Below are 9,721 nucleotides of genomic sequence, written 5' to 3' on the forward strand. Positions count from 1 at the left end.
GTTTAGGGTCAGGGTCCATGAATAATGTAAATTTCCTTCCCAACATGAACCAGTTATCTGGTGTGAGGATAACAGAGCTTGAGGGAGAAACAAAGCATGCTTCAAGGAGTGTAATTTACTTCTAGGCCTGATTTCCCCCAGGGACCCTCAGAGCTATTACCAGGTCCTGCCTATCAACCACATTACCAGTTTTCTGGCCAAGACTAACGGAGCCTCTCCCAGGCCCCAACTTGCACAGGACTACAGTCCCTGACACCACTCAAAGCGGACCCCAACAGACCAGTGCAGCTAAGTTGGGTAGGTGTCCTCCCACAAAAGCAAAATGTTGCTGGTTTGATTCCCAGTCAGGGTACATGCCTAGGTTGTGGGTTTGGTCCCTGGTTGGGGTCCATATGAGAGGCAACCCATCAAAGTTTCTCTCTCACATCGATGTTTCTCTCCCTTTCTTTCCCCCTCCTTCTCCTATCTCTAAAGATAAATAAGATTTCTTGTCAACATGGGAGCATAGGTAAACATGGCTGACTCCTCACACAGCCACCTTAAAATTACAACTAAAATATAGAACAACCATCACTTAGAACCATCCGAAATTAGGTTGAATGGAAGTCTGACAACTACAGAATTGAAGAAAGCACATCCATCCAGACTGCTAGGAGAGTGGAGATGCGGAATGGGCTGGCCGCATATCCATGTGTGATGGATAAAAATTAAAAAGGGATATGTTGGGAGTGAGGAGTCCCAGCCCCATACCAGGCCCCTCAGCCTAGGGTTCCGGTGCCAGGAAGATAAATCCCCATAACTTCTGGTTGCAAAAACCAGCAAGGATTGAGGTTGTGGAAGAAACCGCTGGAGTCTTAAGTAGTTCTCCTTAAAGAACCCATACACAGATGTACACAGACCCACTCACTCTGAGCTCCAGCACTGGGGTAGCAGCTTAAAAGACACCAGTGGCATACAGGGAGGAACTGAAGTGTCTGACATCATGGAGAGAGTTGGGGGACAGCTTTATCCCCAACAGAAAGGCAGGCAGAAGCCCTTGTCCCTTTCCTGAATCCTCCCCCGACAGAGCCATACAGCTAGCAGGCAAATGCCATATCGAAGACTCCATAAACCTGGCAAACAATGTCTGCCCTCCCCTGGAGAACCCCTGAGACCCATCCCACCCAATTTACAGGCCCACCCCAGCTGATAACAGTGATTTTTTCCATATGAATGCCTGATCTTGGCTCATGCTTCACAACTTTCTAAACCCTCTCATATAAGCAACAGCCGGCCTCAGTGAGCCCCCAGTTCCCATACCTCTTGCTAAGTGGCCCCAGGCCCAGCACTAGCAGCAGCCAGCCTAGATTCACAGCTTGACTGCATCTGGGAATCTCTAAGACAAGCATAAGTAGCAGCCATATTATATTGTTTTATAGCTCATGCAGGGTGGCCCCAGGCAAAACACAGGTGGGAGCTGGCCTTGGCCTGCACCACTCAGGAAACCCCAGGGCCAGCATACCCAGTGGACAGGTACAGACCACATTGGAGCACCACCACCCTGCTCCTGCACAGCTGATCCTCCATGGATGGCAGAGGTTGGTAGTCAGTGGTCACAGCCAGCCCTTGCAGCTGACTGGACTGGGTAAATCTTTCCCATTGATCTGCCAACAGCAATCGAGACTCAACTACAAAAGAAGGGTATACTCAGCTTACACTAAGGGCACACCTCGAGTACCCAGCTTGGGTGATAGGAGAGGCTGTGCCACTGGACCCTACAGGACACCTACTGCATTAAGCCATGCTACAAGACAGGGAGTCAAAACAGCTCCACCTAATACATAGAAACACACACAGGGAGGCTGCCAAAATGAGGAGACAAAGAAGCATGGCCCAAATGAAAGAACAGATCAAAGCTCTAGAAAAAGAGCTCAATGAAATTGAGATAGCCACCTATCAGATGCAGAGTTCAAAACACTAGTTATAAGGATGATCAAGGAACTCAGTGAGAAGCTCAACAGTATAAAAAAGATCCAATCAGAAGTGAAGGATACACTGATTGAAATAAAGAACAATTTACAGGGAAATAACAGTAAAATAGATGAAGCTAAAAATCAAACCAATGATTTGCAACATAAGGAAGCAAAAAACAACCAATCAAAACAACAAGAAGAAAAAAGAATCCAAAAATGTGATGATACTGTAAGCAACCTCTGGAACAATTTTGAGTGTCCAACATTTGTTTCATAGAGGTGCCAGAGGAAAAGAGAAAGAACAAGAAATTGGAAATCTATTTGAAAAACAAATGGCCCCGAATAGCGGCAGCAATTTTGAGAAAGAAGAACAAAGTATGAAGGAATCACAATACCTGACATCAAATTATATTACAAGGCCACTGTAACCAAAACAGTCTAGTACTGGCATAAGAACAGATACATACATCAGTGCAACAGAATCGAGAGCCCAGAAATAAACCCATGTCTCCATGGTCAATTAATATTCAACAAAGCGGGCAGAAGCATAAAATGGAATATAAGTAGACTCTTCAACAAATCATGTTGGGAGATCCAGACAGCTACCTGCAAAAAAACTAAATTCAACCACCAACTTACACCATACACAAAAATAAACTCAAGATGGGTAAAAGACTTAAATATAAGTCATGACACCATAAAAGTCCTAAAGGAGAACATAGGCAGGAAACTCTCAGATATTCCATACAGCAACATTTTCACCGATATGTCCCCTAGAGCAAGGGACATAAAAGAAAGAATAAAGAAATGGGACTTCATCAAAATAAGAAGTTTCTGCACAGCTAAAGAAAACATCAACACAATGAAAAGGGAACAAATTGTATGGGAAAATATATTTGCCAATGGTACCTCGGACAAGGGTTTGAGCTCCAAAATATGTAAAGAACTCACACAACCTCATTTCAGGAAGACAAACAATCAAATTAAAAAATCAGCAAAGGACCTGAACAGACAATTCTCCAGGAGGACATACGGAGGGCCCAGAGACATATGAAAGGATGTTCAGCATCACTAGCCATCAGAGAGATGCAAAGTAAAACCACAGTGAGATACCCCTTCACAACTGTCAGAATGGCCATCATAAACAAATCAACAAACATCAAGTGCTGGCGAGGATGTGGAGAAAAAGGAACCCTAGTCCATTGTTGGTGGGAATGCAGACTGGCGCAGCCACTGTGGAAAACAGTGTGGAATTTCCTCAAAAAGCTAAAATTGGAACTGCCTTTTGACCCAGCAATTCCACTGCTGGGATTATACCCTAAGAATCCCAAAACACCAATTCAAAAAAACTTATGTGTCAATATGTTCGAATAGCAGCACTGTTTACAATATCCAAGTGTTGGATGCAGCCTAAGTGCCCATCAGTAAATTAATGGATTAAAAACTGTGGCATATTTACACAATGGAACACTATGCAACAGAAAGAAAGAAAGAGCTACTCCCCTTTGCAACAGCATGGATGGAACTGGAGACTATTTTGCTAAGTGAAATAAGCCAGTCAGTCAAAGACAAATTCCATATTATCTTACTTATAAGAGGGATCTAATGAACAAAATAAACTAATGAGCAACACAGAACCAGACATATGGAAACAGGGAGCAGACTGACAGCGGCCAGAAGAAAGGGGGCTGGGGAGAAATGTTGCAAAGAAGGGGAAGGTATTAGTCAAAGAACATGTATGGATGACCCATGGACATGAACAATGGTGTGGAGATTGCCTGAGGGAGTGCAGGGGTGCTGGGTGGAGGGGAGGAAAGGCAGAAAAGTTGGGACCACTGTAATAGCATAATAAATAAAATATAATTTAAAAATAAAAATATAAATATATAAAATATTTAAAAAATAAAAAGAATATTTAAAGAACTTTACAATGCAATAATAAAAAGACAAATAATCCAATTAAAAATTGGGCAAAAGATTTGAATAAATATTTCTCCAAAGAATATATGCAAGTGACTGTTAAGCAATGGAAAGTGTTCGATATCATTGTTCATAAGGGAAATGCAAATCAAAACTACCTTGAGATATAACTTCACATCCATCAGAATAGCTATAATCAAAAAGACAGACAATAACAAAGTTTTGATAAGAATCTGGGAAAATTGGAAGCCTCATATACTGCTGGTGGGAATGTAAATGGTTCAACCACACTGGAAAACAAGTTGGCATTTCATTATCAGATGACCCAGGAATTTCATTCTTAGTTATATACCCAAAAGAAACAAAAAATATAAGTTGACACAAAAACTGTATACAAATATTCATTATGTACATAATATCAAAAATAATACCACAAAATTATGTTGTAATAATCAAAAAGCAGAGACAACCCAAATGTCCAGCAACTGGTGAATAGATAAGTCAAATATTGTATAGCTATTAAACAGAAAATTATTATGAAATAAAAAGGAAAGAAGTACTGACACATGCTGTAAGATGGATGAACCTTGATAAATTATACTAAGTAAAAGAAGCCAGTCAAAAAATATCACATATTGCATTATTCCACTCATATGAAATGCCCAGAAGAAACAATTCTATAGAGATGTAAAGCAATTAGTGTTTGCCTAGAGCTGAAAAGAATCTGGGGGTCAGGGGGTTCCGTATGTGTCTTTTCTCATTAACACACCAAGCAATTCCCCAATTCTCAGCAGATGCTGACCAGGTGTCCTTCAAATTTAACTCAATCCTGACTACCCAGAGATAGTGTCAGATCCCACAGGCTAAAGTATCAGTCCCACAAGATTGCCCCCACTTTAGAAGCCAATAGCAAGTCCAGGTTGTCACCTGTGTTTCCCACTGTAACTAAACACAGGTCTGGCCGCCTGCCACAACAAAAGCGTACTCATGAGACAGGTGCTGGTGAGAAAGAAGGTGTTTTATTCAAATATCAGCTATCGGAGATGGTGATTCTTGTTTCAATGTCTATCTTAACATCTCAGTGTAAGCAGAGGTTTTTACAAGGAGGAAGAGGGAAAGCAGAACAAAGAGATCAAGGTGGGGAGTTGGAAAGTTCTCTATGTGCAGATTAGCACACCCCATTCTGATAAGGATCTTGAAATTGGTCAAGCAAATTTCTGGTGTGAGCCACTCTGGTTTTTGTTATCCTGGTTTTATGTCATCCTGATTTTATGATTAACTGGGATGACTGAAGATCAGGGTCTGTATCTTCTGAAGTCAGTTCTAGGATTATTATACAAACATGTTGTTTATCTACAGGTATATATGAATCAGAGTCAGCATTTACATAAATAATGTCCAAAAAATGGTGGTGTGGGTTACAATTCCCCACTGTTACACCATGACACCCTTCTTGGGTTCAATTAAGTTGCTAAAGCATCTCACAGAACTCAGGAAACCAGTTTACTTACTAGATCAACAATTTATTTAAAAAATAATGTAACTTAGGAAGAGCCCAATGGAAGAGATGCATAGTGCCAACTATGGGGATGCAAAACTTCCACGTTCTCTGGGTATGCCACTCTTTCTGCATCTCCATGTGTTCACAAAGCCAGAAGCTCTCTGAACCCCATCCTTTTGGGGTTTTACGGAGGCTTCATGGCTCAAGCACAATTGATTAAATCAGTGGTTATTAGTAATTTAATTTCATCTCCAGCCCCTCTGCCCTCCCCCAGAGGCGGGAAGAAGGGGAACTGAAGTTCCAACCCATTAATCCTGATTGGTTTCCTGGGAACAAACCCCCACCCACAGGTTACTTAGGGGCTTTATGAAAGTTACCTCATTAACATAAACTCAGGTGTTAAATGCACTCCTTGTGAATGATGAAAGACATTCCTATCATGCAAGAGTGTTGGGAGCTTTGTGCAAGGACTCAGGGACAAAAACCAACATATTTCTTATTACAAACACCATAGGGATTGATGGCTAAGGGACATAAGGTTTGTTTTAGTGATGATGAAAGTGTTCTAAAATTTATTGTGGTAGTGGTTGCACAACTGTGTGAATATACTAAAAACCATTAAATTGTACACTTAAAAAATAAAAAAGAGGAAGTGAACTATTGACTATACACAACAATCTGAATGAATTGCCAGTGAAAAAAAATCCAATCCCAAGAAGTTGCATTTTCTATGAATCTGTATGAGAAAATTATAGAGATAGACAACAGATCAGTAGTTGCCAGGAGTTAAGGAGGAGGGAGGGGTAGGAGGAAAATGGGTGTGCTACAAAAGTCACATGACTCATAGTCATGGCAATGGGACTTTGCTGTACCTTGACTATATCAATATCAATATTCTGGTTGTGCTATTAGAGTTTTTGCAAGATGTTACCATTAGGGTAAACTGGGTAAAGCATACACAGGATCTCTGTTTTACTTTTTACAATTTGTATGTGAATCTACATTTATCTCCAAAAAAAAAGTTTAAGAAAAAAAAATAAAGTGTGTTCCTCCACCTGGGAACGCTCCCGCACCTTTCCCTTTCCCCTTCTTTTTCCCTTGCAGGTGTGCATCTCCTAAACTCTCAGGGTCTCATGAGACTTGCAACCAGGGGAGCAATGGGCAGCAGCAGCTCATCCCGGTCTAACCCCCTGAACCTGTCTCCAAGGTCCCCTTTTAGTGAGCCAAAGCAGCTCCACCTAGGCTCTCTCCAGTTGTTTCTTCTACCCTAAGCCCTTCCTTGTTTCACTCTCCCTAGCTTTAATAAATGTGCTTTCAAAATCAAAAAATAAATAATTAAAAAAACAATAAATTGGCATAATCAATGTAAAAGTCCTGTCTTAGTTCTTTCAGGCTGCTATAACAAAATACGAAAGACTAGGTGGTTTATAAACAACAGAAACTTATTTCTCATAGTTCTGGAGGCTAATAATCTAAGACCAAGGTGCCAGCATAACTGGGTGAGAGCTCTATTTCTGATTCATAGTCAGTGCCTTCTTGCCATGTCATCACATTGTAGAAGCGGTCAAGAGAGCTCCATGGGGGAGGGGGGTTCAAGAGCTTTCCACCCTCATGACATAATCACCTCCAAAGTCTCCATCTTCTAATACCATCACCCTGGGAATTAGAATTTCAACATATGAGTTTGGGAGGGATACAAACATTCAGACCATAGCAAGCACATTATTAATGCTAAAGTTATGTGCAAGTAATTATTGTGTGCATTTTTATGAGAATAATGAAAGATACACAATATGACTTTATTCACTCATTAATTCAGAAAACATTTATTGCAACCCTACTATGTTCAAGGACTAAGTTAGATGCTACATGGCATACAGCTTCATGAATTTATGGTAAAATCACAATTGTTACCATGTTGGAAATTTTGGCTAACCTGGGTTCCTTTTGTGAAATGTAAATCAGTTGAAATATAAACATACTTTAGGGGGAAAACATATTTTTATTTACTGGTAATCACTAATAGTTCTAATCAAGACCAAAAGTGCTTAACTAATTATCTTCCATAGCTCCTGTATCCAGTTACATACTTGATATTCCCACTTACATAACTTGCTCTCAGGCCTCAAAGTACTAAACTGAACTTTTGGTCTCCTTCCCCAAATCTGTTCCCTCCGTCACTAATCTTCTGCATCTTAGTAGTCTACTGCACTTCTTCAAGCCAGTAACATAGGCATAATCTCTCTCTTCCCCTTACCTCCCACATACCTCTGGTAAAGCCATCAATTACTTTATCTCCACAGTCAACACACAATTCCAAGCCATCACCATCTTTTGCTGTACTAGTAATAGCTTCCAGATTTCTCTCTCTGCTTCCACCATGCCTGCCTCCAATTCATTCTCCACATAACAGCCAAAGTGATTGTATTAAAATTTAGCCCTGGCCAGGTAGCTCAGCTGGTTAGAGCATCGTCCTGATATGCCAAAGTTGCAGGTTTAATCTCTGGTCAGTGCAAATACAAGAAGCAACCAACGAAGGCATAAATAAGTCCGACAACAAGTCAGTATCTCTCTCTCTCTCTCTCTCTCTCTCTCTCTCTCTCTCTCTCTCTCTCTGTCTCTCAAATCAACAAATTAAAAAATAAAATAAAAATTTTAAAAATAGATCATGTTATCTCCTATGGACCCCCTTTATTTATGGTCCATTTTATATAGAGTAATATCCAAATTCTACCATGGCCCACAAAGTCCAAAAAGACCTTAACCTTGCCCAATTCTCCATCCTTCTCTGTTATATTTATCTTCTTGTTTCACCTCCAATCAACTACAGTAGCCTTTCAATAGCTAAACTATAACAAGCTCTTCCCAACCCAGACAGTGTATGTATACTTGTTTCCTTTTCCCAGAACTCTTCCCCAGCTTTCCGCAATGCTGGCTCCTTCTACCTCCTTTAGTTCTTAGCTGAAACACTGCATTGACAGTCTACAAAAGAGGGAAATGGGACAGCAACCTGCTTAGAGCTGGGAAGAGGGACACCTAGGGGACTTATCCCAAAGCTGTATTTACATAGCAAACATACTGTCTTTACTTAGATTAAGTATAGATCAGCAAAAATGTCAATTTTTAAATGCTTTCATTCATACTTTATATAAGATTAAGAGAACATCATCTGTCCATAAAAATTTAAAGTGCCTTGGGGAAAGTGGCAAGCAATTCCAAAGAGGTTAGAGAGGTAGACAAGAACAAAAGAAGATTTCTTTAAATTTTCTGCCTTGAAGGTGATGAGGGTCTATTTGCATCATTTCACTAGGGGCAGGACATAGTCAGACTTATATGATTGGATGAAGAGAGACGAAAGACTGAAAAGCCAGTAAAAAGTAATTATTATATCTAACATTTATTGAGCATTTAATGTGTGACAGGTATTATTCTAAGGGCTTTCCACTTATTCTAGTGCTTTATGTATATTAATTCATTTAGCCCTCCCAATCGGGCAATGTATTATTATCATAAACATTTTAAAAATGAGGAAGAAAGGTACAGAGAGGTTAAGTGACTTACTCAAGAATTACAAAGCTATTAAGTGGCAAAGATAAGATTCAGACCCAGAGTCCAGTTCAAAACTTATGCTCTTCATCAATATGCTTTAATCCTCCCCTTTTCTATAACAGACTAGGGCAATAATACAGGCTTGAAATTGCAAGGGTCTGATACATGCCAAAAGTGATGGAAAGTTAGAAAGATATGTGAAAGAAACTTGGGAAATAAAACTGACATGAGGGAACAACTCTGAAGCATAAGGAAGAGAAGAATCTAATGTGACTCTCAGACTTTTGACTTGACTAACTGGGTAGCTGATGGTGCCAGTCATGGAGATGTAAAAATACAGAATTCTGGAGGGCAAAATATAAATTATTGAATGCTTCATGTTTGATGTGCCTGTGTGACATAAAGTATTGCCAGGAAACAATCAGAGATGCTAGTCTGGAGCTCAAGAAAGAGACCTGGACCAGAAATAGAGGTTTAGAGTTCTCATGCAAATGTTAAAGGCTTAGGAAGAGCAAGTAGAATAAACAAACAGGGTTGAGAACACTATATGGAGATCATCATCATTTGGAAAGTTAAGTACAGAAAAAGTAGCTAACAGAACTGAGGAAGATTGTCAAAAGCTAAGATACCAGGAGAGAATGGTGTCATGGAAACCAGGGTGGGCTTTCAATAAAGACAAAATTGTCTTTAATCCCATTAGAAAGTAGAGTCTATGAAGCCATGAAACGTGTCTCTTTTGTTCACCAATGTCTCCCCAGAGTCTAGTGTCATGCCAAATGATCAAAAAAACTCCTTGAAT

The sequence above is a fragment of the Pteronotus mesoamericanus genome, unplaced genomic scaffold (assembly GCF_021234165.1).
Source record: "Pteronotus mesoamericanus isolate MK-2021 breed Mesoamerican mustached bat unplaced genomic scaffold, CSHL_Meso_final contig_40, whole genome shotgun sequence".
Classification (NCBI taxonomy): domain Eukaryota; kingdom Metazoa; phylum Chordata; class Mammalia; order Chiroptera; family Mormoopidae; genus Pteronotus; species Pteronotus mesoamericanus.